Source organism: Panulirus ornatus, chromosome 72, assembly GCF_036320965.1.
Source record: "Panulirus ornatus isolate Po-2019 chromosome 72, ASM3632096v1, whole genome shotgun sequence".
Lineage (NCBI taxonomy): Eukaryota > Metazoa > Arthropoda > Malacostraca > Decapoda > Palinuridae > Panulirus > Panulirus ornatus.
Genome location: NC_092295.1, coordinates 1,506,665 through 1,527,810, shown reverse-complemented (window position 1 = coordinate 1,527,810; position 21,146 = coordinate 1,506,665). Strand labels below are relative to the sequence as shown.

At 36.9% G+C, this 21,146-nt stretch overlaps 1 protein-coding gene across 9 annotated transcripts in view; it reads right to left on the bottom strand.

Moving 5' to 3' along the window:
- The window catches only part of unc-104 (kinesin family member unc-104), a 140,670-nt gene that overhangs the window by 57,483 nt on the left and 62,041 nt on the right, over nucleotides 1-21,146 (bottom strand). The gene's annotated exons all lie outside the window — the stretch shown is intronic.

Here is a 21,146-nt window from a genome sequence, read left to right as displayed (position 1 = left end):
TCTCCAATTTCACTTTCCATGAAGAGATGTCCTTCTGGGTTAGATCACATAATCTTGTACCATAAATGATAGTGCAACAAGTGTTAGTCTTACCATGCCAAGTTAACATCTTGCCAGCAATGTCAGGTACTCATGATCACCCTTAAGTCCTTGTTATAAACGTTATACATTGTACATTATCCACATAGGAAGGCATACAAAATCATTTAAGAAATAGAAAAGGTTCAGTTAATTACAAATATGTATGAGCCAACAGAAGATAAACGTCAATTTCAAAACAATTACCTGCAGCTATTTACTCTTTATTAAGATATTAGTATTATCTGGATGTTAATCATGAAATAAAAAAACACTATGCTAAATGTTAAAATATTCCAATTTCATAGCTTTAGGACTTTTGCTTGGCTAACATACTAAAAATACCTCTATATGAGGCAAAAGGATCATCTTTAAAATACTTATATGAATAATGTCAAACTATACATAAATACTATATCGTGTGGAATACCAAATAAAGTGAACTGTAAGTCGTACAAATTATAACATCTGATGCTGACACTAAAATATTCAAATCAAACGTAAGTTGTTCATTCAATAATCAAATGCATGTTGCAAAACTAAAAGAGTTTCCTAAGTGCAACCCCATCCTTACCCAGTTTGAGATATTCCTCCATGCTGACACGTCTCTGAGCTACATGCTCCCTAATTATACCTTCCACTTGGTTAGCTGTCTCTCCTAACTATCTCTTTCCTCTCAATTTGTTCATCCACTTCATATTCTATAACTATTTCAGAACTTCATTCTTTACTTCCATGACTAATTTCTATGCTTGATACATCTCACTAATTCTATTATTTTCTTTTCTGCCACTTTTGTATAAAATATCCCACTTTTAGAATATCGACCTCTGCAAATGCAATTTCTTTGTCATTCTGTTTTTGTAACATTTCTGGGCAGAAAATGTCTTTTTTTTCTACCAAACTCTGCTATATCTACAAAACTTTAATCACATATCTCTCTCAGACAACTAGCTTACATCCTAACTATTCATCAAAAACTTCCCAGATATCTCAGCATCCATTACTCCATCTTCACTGTTCTGGCTCCTAAGATGCACACATTTTTGTCACTTTTCTAGCTTTCCATTTACTTTTTACTGTTCCAACAGATTCCACCACCCATATTATTTTAACCCTTCATATATTTGTTACCCTCTTTTTCCCCATTTTTGTTTTCTCAATGGAAAGAAATGGTGCATTCTCGTCTGATGTGACACCAAAACCAACTCGATGAATTCATTAGAAATCGTTCTGTTAATGCCACTGGCTCTTAAACACATGAAAGCATATGATCGTCACCATCTGAAAAGTCATGGAAAAACTTGATATGTTCTACCCATGCTTTCCAAAATAAAAACATGTCATTTTGTGTAAACAGAAACACTTAAGGATATGTTATGAAAAGTAACTAAATATAATAACAAGATCTACTGTTAGACATGATAAAGAAAATCAAGACAGAAATGTATGAATCAAAATGTGACCTTTGAAGAATGAAATACTATACCTTGGACAGAACCCTATAATCATCTGAGAGAGCATTTATGAAGTGTTTGCTTAAAATACTGTTTTGTCCAACAAAAAAAGTCTATGTTATCTGTGAATCTATGTAACTTTGTCCATGTAGATTCATCTCCAACAACATAAGAAATAACAGTGGGAGACCTTAGATCACAGGCATAAACAACCATACAGCATGGAAAAAAAAATCAAAATCAGGCAACCTCTCCACCACACCACTTACTGACTGCTACTGACTTTCCAGAATCAAGAAACTGTTTTCCAAAAAAGGAAAGGAGTAAAAAGAGGGAGGGGAAAATAAACAAACACTCATAATGTGAAGATCAGTCAACAGTTGAGAAATTGTTCTTCATCCTTGAAATCTTATATTTCTCATCGGAAGAGTCCTGTGAGCACACCTACAATATAGCTTTAAATATTCTAACCTCCTAAGAGCAGCTATAACTTCAATCCTTCCCTTTTAACTTAACTGCAGGCTAAACCCATGCAGGGAATTGAAACTGTTTAACAGCATGCCTAAATCCTTTACATTACATCCAGCTTAACAGACTGCTCACAACTTTATATCATATATTGGTGAGATGCAAGGCACTATCTAATCTCTACACCATCATATACCTAGGCTCTACAGGCTCTATCTAACCTCCACACCAATATATCATATACCTACGCTCCATTTAATCTCCAAACCATTTTATCGTACACTTAGGCTCTACCTAATCTCCATACCATTATCTCATTTACCTTGACATGATGTAGTACAATAACAGAAACACAAGAACCTTGTATGTTTTCTGATGATAAAAGGAAGTGAATATTCATGGTTACGCCTCATTTTAAGGTGTGAAACAAGTGTTTTAACCCTTTACCAAGCAAGTGCCCTCTAAAATGTTAATAAGATTCTGTCCATACACAAGAAAAAAAACTGTATATGATAAATATTCCACAAACTATATACGTATCATATACCAATAAGTAATCACAGTTAGTTCTATGACAAACTGGTTTACTACAAGTCTAAAAATGTAAACAGTCTTCCAGTAAGAAAAAAGCCAATTCTAGTTACACAGTCCAGGTAAGAATTTTCTTATCTTTCCAATGCGTAATTTTCATTTAGAATTTCCCCAGGACCTCTGAGAGAGTTCTGGTGTTATTCATGAGCCTTTAGCAGGAGCTCCTGCAGCTCTAAGGCTGCACTAAACTCTTGAGGTGAGGAGATCTTTGACAAAACTGTACTCTCATTACCTGATGATGATAGAGCCTTGCCAAAGGTGACGTTCCACTAGCAGTGTAACTTTGAGCATACAGAGTCCGGTAACAACCCCATTGTTTGATCAAGTATTTATTTGCAATTTTCAATTTAACAAATCCTAAAAGCATAAAAGAAAAAGGAGAATTTCATGATAGCAGTGGTAACAAAGAGGAATTCTTCACAAGGCAGCCACCTTAGTTTTGGAAATAGCATAATCCCTTATGGCTATATGTCCAACACCATTATACTGTATCAAATGTGAATACAGCAGGATGTGAAAACTTGCAAATCAAGAAATAATGTTTATGAATTAAAGGTAAAAATCAGAAAAAACCTGTGTTATGTTAAATAAATGTTTCTGCAACATAATAAAATTTCAAATAATGCTTAAGAAAATCCAATTACCATTCATTTTGGTGATGTGGATGTAATTCATATATACCTGTTAAACAAATGCACTACACAGATCCATTATCAAAATTTGAAGAAGCTCTTTAACTAATATCAATACTCCCTGAGAAGCTATATCACAAATCCGACCCACTAGTAGGTAAAAAACGCAAATCATTTTTACATCAACACAAAAAGATACCAGCTCATCATTAGAGGTCTAAGTCAAAACACTACCCATATGAACAGTGGTGCACATTCATATACTTTCTCAAGATGCAAGCAAATGATTCCATAACGAAGTACAAGGGATATCACTTGAGTACAATTAGCTATAATTATTATTTGCATTGTACAGTTCCAGTAAGTCAAGCTGACTAGAATTTTTTTCCATACTAATAAAAATTCAAAATTTTGAGACACTTTCTCTAACCTTCAAATAATGGCATTTGCCTGCAAGTGTTATTTGAAAGTACTAACCGTGTGTTTCGAGAGGAAAGATTCACACTCATGTTGCTCAGTCTCATAAAAATGTACAAGTACACACACACACACACTCCCTAGCCTAAGCCAGGTACCTTTTACTGACCAGCTCCAAGGGGAGGATGAATACCTGGGTTGAATGTAGGCTGACTGCTGTGCCCAGGATCAGAAACATCACAATTCACAAACTAAAAGTATGTGAAGATGATTGACTAGCAAAGGTAGGGAGGATACTGAAGGAGTTTTACTTAGGATATATTCTACCTCTTTGCTTATCATCTGTTACTAGTCTTCCATCACCCCCAGGAATACATTAAATAACATCATATGCACTTATGAAATTTTTCCACATGGAGAAAGGCCAAACCAAGGTATGTTGAAGTGGTTTCCTATGCTGGCCTTCCTGCTCCCTACATAATCCTACAAAAATCACCATCATATGTTTCTTGATATTTCTCATGTAATTCATTTTCATTTTCCTCAACAACAAGTGAATATCCTAAACATTCCTTCTCATTGGTTATGTATTCTAATAATCTATGTATTTTCCATGAGGTCATTTCTTACACATGACCTGCAGATCAATGGCAATATTTTTATGATGTGTTTGTACAGATATGCATGGAGGAAAAGCATAATTTCTTCATATAACTCTTCATATACAATGAAAAATACATCTACAAGTTACTAATAATATGTCAGCTAGATATTCAAAACAATGTTGCAAAAGTTCGATAACTCTATACAGGATTCTCTGATAACAGGAAAAGTTTAAGGGCTAATGAAATAGTAGTAGTAGTAATAATAATAATAACAATGATAATAATAATAATAATAATAATAATAATAATAATAATAATAATAATAATAATAATTAGATATCTGGGAGTGGATCTGGCAGCGGATGGAACCATGGAAGCGGAAGTGGATCATAGGGTGGGGGAGGGGGCGAAAATTCTGGGGGCCTTGAAGAATGTGTGGAAGTCGAGAACATTATCTCGGAAAGCAAAAATGGGTATGTTTGAAGGAATAGTGGTTCCAACAATGTTGTATGGTTGCGAGGCGTGGGCTATGGATAGAGTTGTGCGCAGGAGGATGGATGTGCTGGAAATGAGATGTTTGAGGACAATGTGTGGTGTGAAGTGGTTTGATCAAGTGAGTAATGTAAGGGTAAGAGAGATGTGTGGAAATAAAAAGAGCGTGGTTGAGAGAGCAGAAGAGGGTGTTTTGAAGTGGTTTGGGCACATGGAGAGAGTGAGTGAGGAAAGATTGACCAAGAGGATATATGTGTCGGAGGTGGAGGGAACGAGGAGAAGAGGGAGACCAAATTGGAGGTGGAAAGATGGAGTGAAAAAGATTTTGTGTGATCGGGGCCTGAACATGCAGGAGGGTGAAAGGAGGGCAAGAAATAGAGTGAATTGGAGCGATGTGGTATACCGGGGTTGACGTGCTGTCAGTGGATTGAATCAAGGCATGTGAAGCGTCTGGGGTAAACCATGGAAAGCTGTGTAGGTATGTATATTTGCGTGTGTGGACGTATGTATATACATGTGTATGGGGGGGGGTTGGGCCATTTCTTTCGTCTGTTTCCTTGCGCTACCTCGCAAACGCGGGAGACAGCAACAAAGTATAATAAAATATAAATAAATAATAATAATAATAATAATAATAATAATAGTCTATCTATCTATATCCTTGATGCCTGTTCCCGTCAGGAACTCCCTCAAGGGGGGCCACCACAGCAAGAGTCTCATCAACTGGTGTGGTCCAGTGCTGCTTCTCAGCCTTTAGTGCCTTACCCTTAACAGAGCAATGGCAGAGGGCAACTCTAGTGTAGTGTTTTCTGAGGCTCCTACCTAATGTTCCTACCAACTACAATCACCTAATGTGTCTACAATGATATAAACACTTGTTCATTATTTCCTCTGTAGTGAGATAAGGCAAGAAACGAATAAAGAACTACTTCATTTGCTTACATCCACTTTCTAGTTATCATGTATAATTCGCTGAAACTAGAGCTATCCTATCTATGACAAAACCTTACAGATCTTCCCCTGACCCCTTCATGTGCCCTGATTCAGCCCACTTACAGCATGTGGCACCCAATGTATATGTAATTGCTCTAAGTCACTATCCTATGCACACCAAACATCCTCCTGCATATTCAGGCCCTGAACACTGAACTTCCTCTAGGTCCTCTCCACTTGTAACAAACAATCCTTTTGCAACCCCCTGCTACACCCCATTATCTTAACTTTTTTCTCATTAAATCTTAAAATTCTCTTTCCACACTCTTGAACTCTATCAGCAGCATCTGAAGATTAGCTTTTGCAAATCTATCCAAAAAGTGTTACATAGGATTGTATGGTGATACACATGATAAGCATGTTGCTGGTAATTTTGACCATGCTTAGAAATTCATCAGGCAACCAAACTGTTGTAGTGTGATTACAGTATTATGATGTTTGACAACACAAGCAGCGAAGCTACTTCACTAAAGCCCACACATCCATTTCTAGTTCACCTGAGCTGGACTGCAGCACCTTTGTGCATTTCTTCAATTTCCCTTTTTTTTTTTTTTACTGATATAATTCTTTTTTTTTTTTTTGGATGCTTGCAGTGATGCCATCCAAGAAGGACATAATTCACAGTAAACTCACCTACACTGTAACCATACAAGGGGATTTTGCCCTCCTGATAGCTTGTGAATAATCACGCCATTATGAACTCTGCAAAGGTGGGTGAACTGGTAAAAAAAGAGCCAGATAACATGTTGCCACTGGAAACAGAAACAAGGGAATATACACCCATCACTAACAGCAAGAAAACAAAGAAAATACCCTGAACGCCCAAATATATGTCTGCATAAGAGACGTAATACTACAACAGCCATCCCATTAGAAAAAAAGCCCAAGATGAGCATTCCACAGATATTCAAGCAAATAATATTTCAAGAAGATTAAATGGAAATTTGCAAGAACAATGGAAGCGACCTTCAGAGATACAAGTCATTATCTTCTATGACCAGGGCAAGATATGCAAGGCAGTAAATTGTATGAGGCAACATGAACTAAAGGAGTTCCTTGTACCTGATAATGTTCTTGTAAGCCACTGTGTGCATGACTTGCCAATACGTCATTGTGACATAGCATTTGTTTGGCACTGTACACCCTGCTACACATGGCATTCATTTCTCACACCACTAACATCAACTTAAAAACAATGCACAAGCTAAATGCCCTCAGAGCACTAACTGGCATCAGATTTGGACAAGGATCCTTCAACAAATAATCTATCTACTCCCCTTTACGATACACATCACCTGCTTGGTCTTCCATCCTCTCAAAGGATATAACAAAGCTGCAAACAAAACACATTAGATGACTCAAAACAATCACTGGATACCAAGCAACCACAAACACTCAACAGACACACAGTGAAACAAAGATCCTCTCCCACTTCAACATACTTGTCACCCAATTCTATGCAACAACACTAGATCCCTCCCACCCAAACCACTCCATAACTAACCATCACCTCCAAGTAGAAAATAAAAATCTTAACCCCTACCTCATACTTCAGTCCCCTTTATTCACAGATATCTCCACCTCCAACAAATGCAAGAATGACAAAACACACACTGAAGTACACGAACAAGCACTAAACAACCACCCATCCAAATCAGTCTTAAACTCCTACCCACCAGACATAAATCCATCAGAATCCACACTCAGACAAACACGAGTCACACCACATTCCCATCTACCCTCTGGACATCACCTGTTCCTACAACACTACAAATACAGTTTCAACATATCCTAAGACCATTCATGCCCGTGATGTAACTACCACAACAAAGACATTCAGCACTTACTATCTAATTGTCCTTTACTCTCTGCATATAACCAGTGGACATGGCCACCTTCTTCAGTGCTCTAGGAACCTCATAAAGATAGAAAAGACCCCTGAGGCAGAAAGCAAGTATAAACATCTTTCTATTAAAAACAAAAATCTCCTTTGAAAGGCATGATCTTTTTTCAGTATATATAAAACTGGTGAACTGAGGGCAATCTAAATATTCAAAGAAACCACATTCAATGTATTAATAGGCATCTTTAGGCATGAAGACCTCCAACTCCTTTAACCTAACATGAAAAGGTTTCTTTATAAAAGGGAGAATAAGTTTTATGGCTTTAACCTTTAAAGATTCTAACTTCTCTACATCTTTGGTATGGATACCAACACTGCACAGCACAATCTAAATGAAGTCCTTCTAAAGTCTCTTATTGTGGCACCACAATTTCCTATTTCTCTCTCGGACTTTTTGGCTGTTTTTGTATATCAATGTGAGGGCCTCCAATCAACTGCTCTTATCATGCTTAACTCTCTGACTTGCCATGCAATACTGAAAGTGATCCCCTGCCCTTGATACTATAACTTCTATTTATGTATGCCTACTTGCAAAACTAGACATATCCCAGCATTAATGAAGTTTTTTGCTTATCTGACCATTCGACTATGTTATGTAAGTCATGTCAAGCACTATATCTGTCCCCCTTTATCTAATTTTGTCACTGCAAAGATTTTGCCATCTTGTTGATTTGACCGATGTCTTTATCATTAATGTATAGAGGAGTAACAGACTTTAATTGGTGAGCCAAAAAGGAGAGCAAAAGGTAACCGCTGACCATGTGGCTGTATTATCATTGATTACAACTACTTGTTGCCTGTCCTTCAACCAGTCTTCAAAACATTCTTGAATATCATCAGTCATTCCTCAAGCTTTAATCTTATCCATCAATTTTCCACAATTCATTATTTCAAGAGGTTCTCAAAATCAATAAGATGTAAATTGAGTGCTTTGACCATGAAACAAGAATAAACTATTGCAATATTCTAACAAATACGATAGGTAGGGTCTAATTTTTTTTTCATGTTAGCTGAGATCGCATGAGCAACTAAATGCCCTAACCAAGGCCAACTCATTAAGGAACATGACAACTAGAGAATGGATGTGAGCAGATGTGGCCTTCCTTCATCTGTACCTGGCACTGCCTCACTAATGCAAAAACAGTAATCAAGTATGGAAAAAAAAATTTAATAATGAAACCAGAGACCACCATCCAGACATGCCATACACTTAACTTCATCTGCCTTTGCTCAGCACACTGACAACATAAACCCCCTCCATATATACCACAACAATATATTTCATTCTATCCAGAATGTATAGGCCCTGATACCCAAGTGCTTTCTGCACACCATCCTTCCATCCCCTTCTCAGTCTCCCCTTCCCCTTGCTCCCTTCACTTTTGCCACATGTATCCTCTTAGTCAGTCTTTTTTCACTAATCCTTTCCATGCATCTAAACCTTTAAGCACACCTTGGTCAGCCCTCTCAATCAGACTGCACTTGCAACATACATCTCTCTAGTGTCATTCCTTATATGATCAATCAATCTCATATCCCATACCATCCAAGTTTTCATTTCAAATACATCCACTTTCTTTCTTTCCTCTGGTTTTAAAGCTAAATAATCATATCCTTAAAACAATTCAGCCTACCATACTTACAAACACACCCATCTTTGCCCTAATACATAAAGACCTCTCCTTCCATATGCTCCGTAGTGCAACCAGAACCTTGGCCCCTCCTTCCAACCTAGGAATCACTTCAGCCCCCAAGGTTCCCTCTGCTACCATTTCCACTCCCAAGTATCTACAACACTCCACTTTCTTCAGGTTCTCCTTCATGTTTTAGTAAAGACCTGACTCAGTTCTTACCGTTATGAAACTAGGGGTTTGATCATAACCTGGCAATATTACAACCTTCAACCCTTTATGTATGATTTTCGTAAACTAAAAGTATTGATCAAAGTCCTGAAGGATATAATATTATGTTTGTAAATATGCTTACTTTAAATTATGTGTAAAGGTTTTTAGTTATCTTGTAAATATCAATAACCTTAGTAAATCTAAAAAGAAACTTAAATTCCTGATTTAACTCAAACATTCACAAACAAGAGTTACTTACGAGCAAACCTGTAGGGTCCAAATTTGAATAACAAATCTGGTATAAAAATTACAACAGTATATAAAGTATAAAAAATTATTAAAAGACAAAAATAAACTATCCATCTCAATCACACGAACTACTCTATGGTAACAATGATTAACTAAACGATCAAGCAAAGCAGCCATAAAGCATAAAATGAAACAAATCACAACTACTGTGGATGCTTACATATCAGATATAGTTACATATCACCACTGTTTACATAAAATAAAGATTCTGGATCTAAGATAATGTGTAGTGATCAGCGGTGCATAGATCATGAAGCAATGTGCAAAATTTGTGATGGCAGAGTTTGAATGGAAATTATGAGATAAAAGTTGAATGCATCAAAGCTCTTTGTAAATACAGTACAATGTATTCTAAGCAAATAACATCAAGGGATCTAAGAACACAACTGCCTATTCAAAACCTAATGGTTCAGTGTCCTAAGAAAATAACCACAATATATTGATAAAATTATCTGCAAACTTTTACAAGTTTTATATCAACAAAACAGCAAGTTCATTCAAGAGAAGCAATCCAACAACTAACTTCAAGTTCAATGGTCCATCTGGAGGCTTATGCATCCTGACCATTAGTATGATCCTAAACTCCAGCTTGAAGATTTACCAACAGCATGCAGCCAGGAGTATATATACACTTATTGAAACATCCCTAAGCAAAAATCATTTCAACCTAGCAACTTTATAACCATCTTCTATATGAACTAACACTAAGTAGCAGAGGACACTGCATGACTGTCTATGAGTCAACACTAAGCTATAACTCAAACATCCCTTACAAGAGAATTCACAGTGAATATATATCTGATGTTCCTTATATTTCTCTTTACTTTCAGCTTCCTCTTAACTGTCTCTCATCCTTTTACCGTACATATACTTTCACTCTCGTGCCCTGATGTAAAGGCTGTCTATAATCTACCTTCACATTCTCAATCCTATGTGCAAACAATGACTGCTTATTCCAACCAATCTAAGCAAATTTCTATCACAAACTGGACTTCTTTTTTCCCTCCCCCAACCTGCATGTTGTAGCAATATATCCCCCTTATAATATGCCAAAAGTTTCCACAATTCTGATTATAGGATACTATAATCTTTTTTCTTATCTGTACTTCTACAAACTTTAACCATTAGAGTTAAGACATTACTTCAAATATAATGTATGGCACAACTACCTGAACAATGCATTCAGATATCAAACACCAAACAAATTTTGATCACATTCTAATTCTTTTAAGACTGTTAAATCCAAAAGCAGCCATCAGTATAAGCCATTATGGGAAACATTATGCTACTTTCTTCACGTTCAGTGTACTGGTATTATTCAGTCATGTAAATATGTTTCATTAAGACATTCTATTGATCTTTTCGACAAGGTGAGATGGAAAATAAAAATGATTATGCAAGTATAAAAAACTTTCCAATCAAAGGGTAATGGTGGAAGTAGCTGATCATGAATACCTCCAAAGGAAGAGATTTGTGCCACTTGCAAATGACCACTACCTGATGAGTGTGTCATGTACTTTGACTCAAAGGGGAGATGAATGTACCAGTTGTGCTTCTGAAGAAAGGGAGAATGAGGTAAAATTTACAGCAGGTTAGTCTTTTCCCAAGAAACACCAGTCTTCAGCATCTCAAAAGCATATCTCCATCATCAGTTGAAACACCAACCCTCTACAACACCTATATAAGCAAAACTCTGATCATGTCAACAATGGCTTAGCCTTCAAGAGCATTAATTACATTTTGTCTATGGAAATAAGAAAAAATATGCTGGTACAGAGAAATCAGTACATGTTTATCTAGCTATAACAAAATGCTTTCTGCAACAAACAGAGAGGATATGCAGACAGAAAAAATTATAAATAGAAAAGTTTGGCAAGAGGGAGACTGAAGTACACATAACACTTGCAAACTGCATGAGCATTCATCATCAGTTTTAGAATGTCACAGAACAGGTGGCCATATTCCCTGAGGTTCTCTTCTTGAGGCGAGACAAAAACAAAAACAGACTGATATGAGCATTCAGAAAAAGCAGATACTCCCTTTAGAGTTCCAAAGTTCCTTCAGCATAAAAACGAAGCTAGAAATCTTAAAATGCACTGATGCTTGCTGGGGCAAGCTTACAACCTGGGTAAATCTAAAATCTGCACCATACAGAAGAAGGCAGAGACAATTCGACATAATTCTGTTCAATCCACTCCACTGTCTGTCAAGATAACTACAAGGGTTAGAAGTCCATTTATGGAAAAAGTGGCAAAAATGCGCTCATTATACACAAAGTGATATGAAGAAAAGCAGCCTTAGTAACTTCTGCTAATGTCTAAATCTCTGAAGAATTATGAGCATTTATGTATGGAAGACAATGTACTTGAGCGAGAGCCATTTCAAGCAAGTAAAAGATGACTAGATAAGTTTATTCAACATCAGAAAATAAATGACATGTGCTGCACTCATCCCATTTTCTCTAAATTCACTGGTTTGCTGTATGCAATATCTATTTCTGCAAGGTTTTCACAGAATAACCCTTGCATAAAGTGAGGGATAGGTGTGCTGTATAAGACACTTAGACCTGAAAAGTCAACAGGATATCCCAGCGATACATCCACAAAGCTGGGTAATATACCATTTTTAAGGAAAATAAAGGACATTATGTTTCCTTTAATAACTTAAAATGAAGGTGACTTTGGTCTACTGGCCATAACTTAATCAATACTAGCAAAGTATATGATACACATTACTTGAACAATTGCACCATACAGTAACCTTAAACTGTGCAATATCTCAAATGTTATCCTTCCCCAGTGTGGAAATAAAAAAGAAAAAAAAATCCTTAAAGGATATGTCTACATCAAATGTTTCAGAAAAAAATATCCTAAAAAGAAGCCGATGAAGAACGGTCTGGTCTAGTGCCCTTATTTAAGTACATGATAATCATGAGTTTTTTCAGCCATGATTTCATTCCCTATACCACAAACCTATTCACTTTCTTCTCCAGGAGTGATTTCAAACTTTCCATCTATTGTATATCATTTATAATTATATATTTTCTATACACTGTATATACTTTCTATGTATCAATTACACAGAGAACTTTATCTACACAAAAATATTAAAATCTAACCTACTTTTCATGAAAAATATAAACTCTAAAAAAGGGGATATTATTTCTTTCATAGAATTCTACAAATGACAGCAATTGTGGCCATGTAGATCTAGCCTCATCCAATATCGACAACCTGTTAATGATTTGCGTGTGACCGATATGCATGGATATTTTTTTCCAGCTGCAGTGGTAGACTCCTAGTGACATCTATGGATAAGTTGTGAAGTCAAGTATCAGTTTGAAATTCATTTTGGGATGGGATGTATCATATCTTCACATGAGCTACACAGTGAAATATCCAGAAAGCACTATTCAACCAACCTCCTAACTTGATCTTACTCTCTAACCTTCTAGACTTACACCCTTCAGAAATCACACTCCACAGAAAGACATGTCACACTTTCCCACTTACGCTTTGGACAGCATCCAGCACCACAACACTGCAAACACCTTTTCAACATGTCTCAAGACCCTCCACGGCCATGATGCAACTATCATAAAAAAACAAGCTTTTAAGAATCAATTTCTCTGCATTGTCTGCACTCAGACACAATGAAACAATTGCCCTGCACTGTCTGCACACAGACATACACACATCACAACCCTTTACGACCTATGGTCCAGTACAGAAGATGTGGCCAGCTTCCTGAATGCTGCAGGAGCCTCAGGGACTCCTGGGGCAGGAAAGTAAGGTAAGGTATGAAGTACAAAGCATCCCTTATAAATTTCTCAAATGAGGTAACCAGTGCACATGAAAATGTGTTGGAATTTTGTCCTGGTCATTCCAAACACTGACTGAATTAGCTTCATTTACATAAGCAAAAAACATGCAGCATACTTCAACTAATGTTTCGTGTATTACTGCTGGATGTCAGTCTACAGGCATCTAAAATCTTGGAGGAAAATTCTTTGAATGCATAATGAAATATGATATACAGGAGAGAGATGCTTTGGGTTACCACACAGGTAAAACTATAATTCCCAATTACGTCAACACAACTCTTGGATAAGAATGTATAATTCCACCCGTTAGATGTAATGTAACCAGACAAAATCAAACCAACTCAAAGATATTAGTTTTGGTTATGAGACATTACTATAGTCTGAGAAGATACATCAGAAAGATACAAGGTACTAAATTTACTGATCTGGTCGTGGATTAACAAAACTATAATTCTAAAATGTACTCAACCGAAGTTCACATTTTAAAACAGCCACTTGCCAATGACTAACCAATCAATCCTAAAATAGAACAAAATCATATTAGGTTTTGTGTACTCTTCACAACAAAGCTGACAAAACAGTCATCTTAGTTGGCACGTTATAGAATCAAGCCCACCACCAAGGAGCTTTATGATGGGTGGAAAATAAGTGCAGGTGTTTTTAAGCCCTTGAATAAACGTTTCAAAGGCAGCAGTATGATATCCAAGTTATTAACTACTACAGCAAACTTCACAGATTAAACAGACAGCTTGCTAGATATGTACAGGTATGTTATTAGACATCTTAACACCCTAAGATATGTGTCAAACAAATTTTCTAGTCCTAATGTGACCAATGAACAAAGCTTACAGCATCTCTCATCTTAAATCAACTAACAATTTCCTCTTCTCCAGTCACATTACTTCAATATTCTATGAAAAATCCACCACCAATCTCATCACAACCACTTCTCGGTAGCTTTTCATTGTCCATACAAGCATCAGTGTGTGACCAGAAACAATGTGATATTTGCTTGTACCTGGATCCCTGATGCCCACTGAATACAAACGTTTATAGTAATATGGTCATTATGTACTCCTCCTTCAGTTTCATATACAAACTTCTTGTTCACTCTTGGGGCCCTGTCTCAAAGATTCTTTGCAGGACATTTACTGCATAATTCAGAACATAAGTTCATCATCATTATCAACATAACCGGATGTGTGTTTACGTATGCCTACATGTGCATACATGTTTGCAAAGAATTCTTACGCTATGAAATAAGGCTGAATGTTTAACAGCTCATGTAATCAAGTAAATAAATTCTCCCTCCTGTCCTCACAGGCAGTCATTAATCTTGTTCGCTTTACTTCCAGTCAGTTTCACGAGTTCTGACAATCACCAGTCAGTCTCATGACTTCGACTAACACTTACAATTCAAACAGCAGAGTTTTCTAAATATATTATTGTATCTCATGCATTCTATTTGTTATTATCCTGAAAAATATATCATTAATCAAAGGGTAATGGTGGAAGTAGCTGATCATGAATACCTCCAAAGGAAGAGATTTGTGCCACTTGCAAATGACCACTACCTGATGAGTGTGTCATGTACTTTGACTCAAAGGGGAGATGAATGTACCAGTTGTGCTTCTGAAGAAAGGGAGAATGAGGTAAAATTTACAGCAGGTTAGTCTTTTCCCAAGAAACACCAGTCTTCAGCATCTCAAAAGCATATCTCCATCATCAGTTGAAACACCAACCCTCTACAACACCTATATAAGCAAAACTCTGATCATGTCAACAATGGCTTAGCCTTCAAGAGCATTAATTACATTTTGTCTATGGAAATAAGAAAAAATATGCTGGTACAGAGAAATCAGTACATGTTTATCTAGCTATAACAAAATGCTTTCTGCAACAAACAGAGAGGATATGCAGACAGAAAAAATTATAAATAGAAAAGTTTGGCAAGAGGGAGACTGAAGTACACATAACACTTGCAAACTGCATGAGCATTCATCATCAGTTTTAGAATGTCACAGAACAGGTGGCCATATTCCCTGAGGTTCTCTTCTTGAGGCGAGACAAAAACAAAAACAGACTGATATGAGCATTCAGAAAAAGCAGATACTCCCTTTAGAGTTCCAAAGTTCCTTCAGCATAAAAACGAAGCTAGAAATCTTAAAATGCACTGATGCTTGCTGGGGCAAGCTTACAACCTGGGTAAATCTAAAATCTGCACCATACAGAAGAAGGCAGAGACAATTCGACATAATTCTGTTCAATCCACTCCACTGTCTGTCAAGATAACTACAAGGGTTAGAAGTCCATTTATGGAAAAAGTGGCAAAAATGCGCTCATTATACACAAAGTGATATGAAGAAAAGCAGCCTTAGTAACTTCTGCTAATGTCTAAATCTCTGAAGAATTATGAGCATTTATGTATGGAAGACAATGTACTTGAGCGAGAGCCATTTCAAGCAAGTAAAAGATGACTAGATAAGTTTATTCAACATCAGAAAATAAATGACATGTGCTGCACTCATCCCATTTTCTCTAAATTCACTGGTTTGCTGTATGCAATATCTATTTCTGCAAGGTTTTCACAGAATAACCCTTGCATAAAGTGAGGGATAGGTGTGCTGTATAAGACACTTAGACCTGAAAAGTCAACAGGATATCCCAGCGATACATCCACAAAGCTGGGTAATATACCATTTTTAAGGAAAATAAAGGACATTATGTTTCCTTTAATAACTTAAAATGAAGGTGACTTTGGTCTACTGGCCATAACTTAATCAATACTAGCAAAGTATATGATACACATTACTTGAACAATTGCACCATACAGTAACCTTAAACTGTGCAATATCTCAAATGTTATCCTTCCCCAGTGTGGAAATAAAAAAGAAAAAAAAATCCTTAAAGGATATGTCTACATCAAATGTTTCAGAAAAAAATATCCTAAAAAGAAGCCGATGAAGAACGGTCTGGTCTAGTGCCCTTATTTAAGTACATGATAATCATGAGTTTTTTCAGCCATGATTTCATTCCCTATACCACAAACCTATTCACTTTCTTCTCCAGGAGTGATTTCAAACTTTCCATCTATTGTATATCATTTATAATTATATATTTTCTATACACTGTATATACTTTCTATGTATCAATTACACAGAGAACTTTATCTACACAAAAATATTAAAATCTAACCTACTTTTCATGAAAAATATAAACTCTAAAAAAGGGGATATTATTTCTTTCATAGAATTCTACAAATGACAGCAATTGTGGCCATGTAGATCTAGCCTCATCCAATATCGACAACCTGTTAATGATTTGCGTGTGACCGATATGCATGGATATTTTTTTCCAGCTGCAGTGGTAGACTCCTAGTGACATCTATGGATAAGTTGTGAAGTCAAATATCAGTTTGAAATTCATTTTGGGATGGGATGTATCATATCTTCACATGAGCTACACAGTGAAATATCCAGAAAGCACTATTCAACCAACCTCCTAACTTGATCTTACTCTCTAACCTTCTAGACTTACACCCTTCAGAAATCACACTCCACAGAAAGACATGTCACACTTTCCCACTTACGCTTTGGACAGCATCCAGCACCACAACACTGCAAACACCTTTTCAACATGTCTCAAGACCCTCCACGGCCATGATGCAACTATCATAAAAAAACAAGCTTTTAAGAATCAATTTCTCTGCATTGTCTGCACTCAGACACAATGAAACAATTGCCCTGCACTGTCTGCACACAGACATACACACATCACAACCCTTTACGACCTATGGTCCAGTACAGAAGATGTGGCCAGCTTCCTGAATGCTGCAGGAGCCTCAGGGACTCCTGGGGCAGGAAAGTAAGGTAAGGTATGAAGTACAAAGCATCCCTTATAAATTTCTCAAATGAGGTAACCAGTGCACATGAAAATGTGTTGGAATTTTGTCCTGGTCATTCCAAACACTGACTGAATTAGCTTCATTTACATAAGCAAAAAACATGCAGCATACTTCAACTAATGTTTCGTGTATTACTGCTGGATGTCAGTCTACAGGCATCTAAAATCTTGGAGGAAAATTCTTTGAATGCATAATGAAATATGATATACAGGAGAGAGATGCTTTGGGTTACCACACAGGTAAAACTATAATTCCCAATTACGTCAACACAACTCTTGGATAAGAATGTATAATTCCACCCGTTAGATGTAATGTAACCAGACAAAATCAAACCAACTCAAAGATATTAGTTTTGGTTATGAGACATTACTATAGTCTGAGAAGATACATCAGAAAGATACAAGGTACTAAATTTACTGATCTGGTCGTGGATTAACAAAACTATAATTCTAAAATGTACTCAACCGAAGTTCACATTTTAAAACAGCCACTTGCCAATGACTAACCAATCAATCCTAAAATAGAACAAAATCATATTAGGTTTTGTGTACTCTTCACAACAAAGCTGACAAAACAGTCATCTTAGTTGGCACGTTATAGAATCAAGCCCACCACCAAGGAGCTTTATGATGGGTGGAAAATAAGTGCAGGTGTTTTTAAGCCCTTGAATAAACGTTTCAAAGGCAGCAGTATGATATCCAAGTTATTAACTACTACAGCAAACTTCACAGATTAAACAGACAGCTTGCTAGATATGTACAGGTATGTTATTAGACATCTTAACACCCTAAGATATGTGTCAAACAAATTTTCTAGTCCTAATGTGACCAATGAACAAAGCTTACAGCATCTCTCATCTTAAATCAACTAACAATTTCCTCTTCTCCAGTCACATTACTTCAATATTCTATGAAAAATCCACCACCAATCTCATCACAACCACTTCTCGGTAGCTTTTCATTGTCCATACAAGCATCAGTGTGTGACCAGAAACAATGTGATATTTGCTTGTACCTGGATCCCTGATGCCCACTGAATACAAACGTTTATAGTAATATGGTCATTATGTACTCCTCCTTCAGTTTCATATACAAACTTCTTGTTCACTCTTGGGGCCCTGTCTCAAAGATTCTTTGCAGGACATTTACTGCATAATTCAGAACATAAGTTCATCATCATTATCAACATAACCGGATGTGTGTTTACGTATGCCTACATGTGCATACATGTTTGCAAAGAATTCTTACGCTATGAAATAAGGCTGAATGTTTAACAGCTCATGTAATCAAGTAAATAAATTCTCCCTCCTGTCCTCACAGGCAGTCATTAATCTTGTTCGCTTTACTTCCAGTCAGTTTCACGAGTTCTGACAATCACCAGTCAGTCTCATGACTTCGACTAACACTTACAATTCAAACAGCAGAGTTTTCTAAATATATTATTGTATCTCATGCATTCTATTTGTTATTATCCTGAAAAATATATCATTCATGGATACAAAATGTTTTGTGTATTCATGTTATAAGAAACCACTGAAATTGGCCCAATACATCTTTACAAAACAAAAAAGATGAAATATCTTAGATGAAGTATTGAATCCACTTGAAAGTAACCTTTGAGGCAAAGGGCTAAATATCCTGTCAAATGGAACAGAAATCCTATTCTCGATAAAAAGTGATTTCATGTACTTAACAAAACTCAAAAAATGCGAGTTTAATCACACCATAATAAGTTATATATCAAGTGATGCAGACAACAGCAACACCACTGTCTTTCAAATAGTGTATCAGATGGAGCATAATCAAGTCCTGCAATAAAAGGTGAGCCAATCTGAAGTCCAAATGATGCTGTCAGTTTAAGAGACTAGTGTTTGATATAAATAGAGGATCAAATTTACTTGCTTACCACAGAATACTTCTAGTTTTGGAATCAAAGGGTAATGAATCAACCATATTTTGTATATTTTATAACTATCTATCTATCTATCTGTCAATTGCTGTGGTTTCGGTGCATTATACATGACAGCTAGAGACTGAGTGTGAACAAATGTGGCCTTTGTTGTCTTTTCCTAGTGCTACCTTGCGCGCGCACAGTGGGAGGGGGGTGTTATTTCGTGTGTGGCGGGGTGGCGATGGGAATGAATAAAGGCAGCAAGTATGAATTATGTACACGTGTATTTATGTATATGTCTGTGTATGTATATATATGTATACGTTGAAATGTATAGGTATGTATATGTGCATGTGTGGACGTGCATGTATATACATGTGTATGTGATTGGGTTGGGCCATTCTTCTTCTGTTTCCATGCGCTACCTCGCTAATGTGGAAGACAGTGACAAAGAATAATAAACAAATTTTTTTTCTCTTTTTTGCTTTGTCGCTGTCTCCAGCGTTAGTGAGGTTGTGCAAGGAAACAGACGAAAGAATGGCCCAACCCACCCACATACACATGTATATACATACACGTCCACACACGCAAATATACATACCTATACATCTCAACGTATACATATATATACACACACAGACATATACATATATATACACATGTACATAATTCATACTGTTTGCCTTTATTCATTCCTATCGCCACCCTGCCACACGAAATAACAACCCCCTCCCCCACATGTGCGTGAGGTAGCGCTAGGAAAAGACAACAAAGGCCACATTCGTTCACACTCAGTCTCTAACTGTCATGTATAATGCACTGAAACCACAGCTCCCTTTCCACATCCAGGCTCCACAGAACTTTCCATGGTTTACCCCAGACACTTCATAGGCCCTGGTTCAATCCACTGACAGCATGTCGACCCCGGTATACCACATCATTCTAATTCATTCTATCCCTTGCACCCCTTTCACCCTCCTGCATGTTCAGGCCCCGATCACTCAAAATCTTTTTCACTCCATCTTTCCACCTCCAATTTGGTCTCCCACTTCTCGTTCCCTCCACCTCTGACACATATATCCTCTTGGTCAATCTTTCCTTACTCATTCTCTCTATGTGACCAAACCATTTCAAAACACCCTCTTCTGCTCTCTCAACCACACTCTTTTTATTACCACACATCTCTCTTACCCTATTATTACTTACTCAATCAAACCACCTCACACTACATACTGTCCTCAAACATATCATTTCCAGCACATCCACCCTCCTCCACACAACTCTATTTATAGCCCATGCCTCACAACCATATAACTTTGATGAAATCACTATTCCTTCAAACATACCCATTTTCGCTTTCCAAGATAATGTTCTCAACTTCCACACATTCTTCAACGCTCCCAGAACTTTCGCCCCCTCCCCCACCCTATGATTCACTTCTGCTTCCATGGTTCCATCCGCTGCCAAATCCACTCCCAGATATCTAAAACACTTCACTTCCTACAATTTTTCTCCATTCAAAGTTACCTCCCAATTGACTTGTCCCTCAACCCTACTGTACCTAATAACCTTGCTCTTATTCACATTTACTCTCAGCTTTCTTCTTTCACACACTTTACCAAACTCAGTCACCAGCTTCTGCAGTTTCTCACGTGAATCAGCCGCCAGCGCTGTATCATCAGCGAACAACAACTGACTCACTTCCCAAGCTCTCTCATCCACAACAGACTGCATACTTGC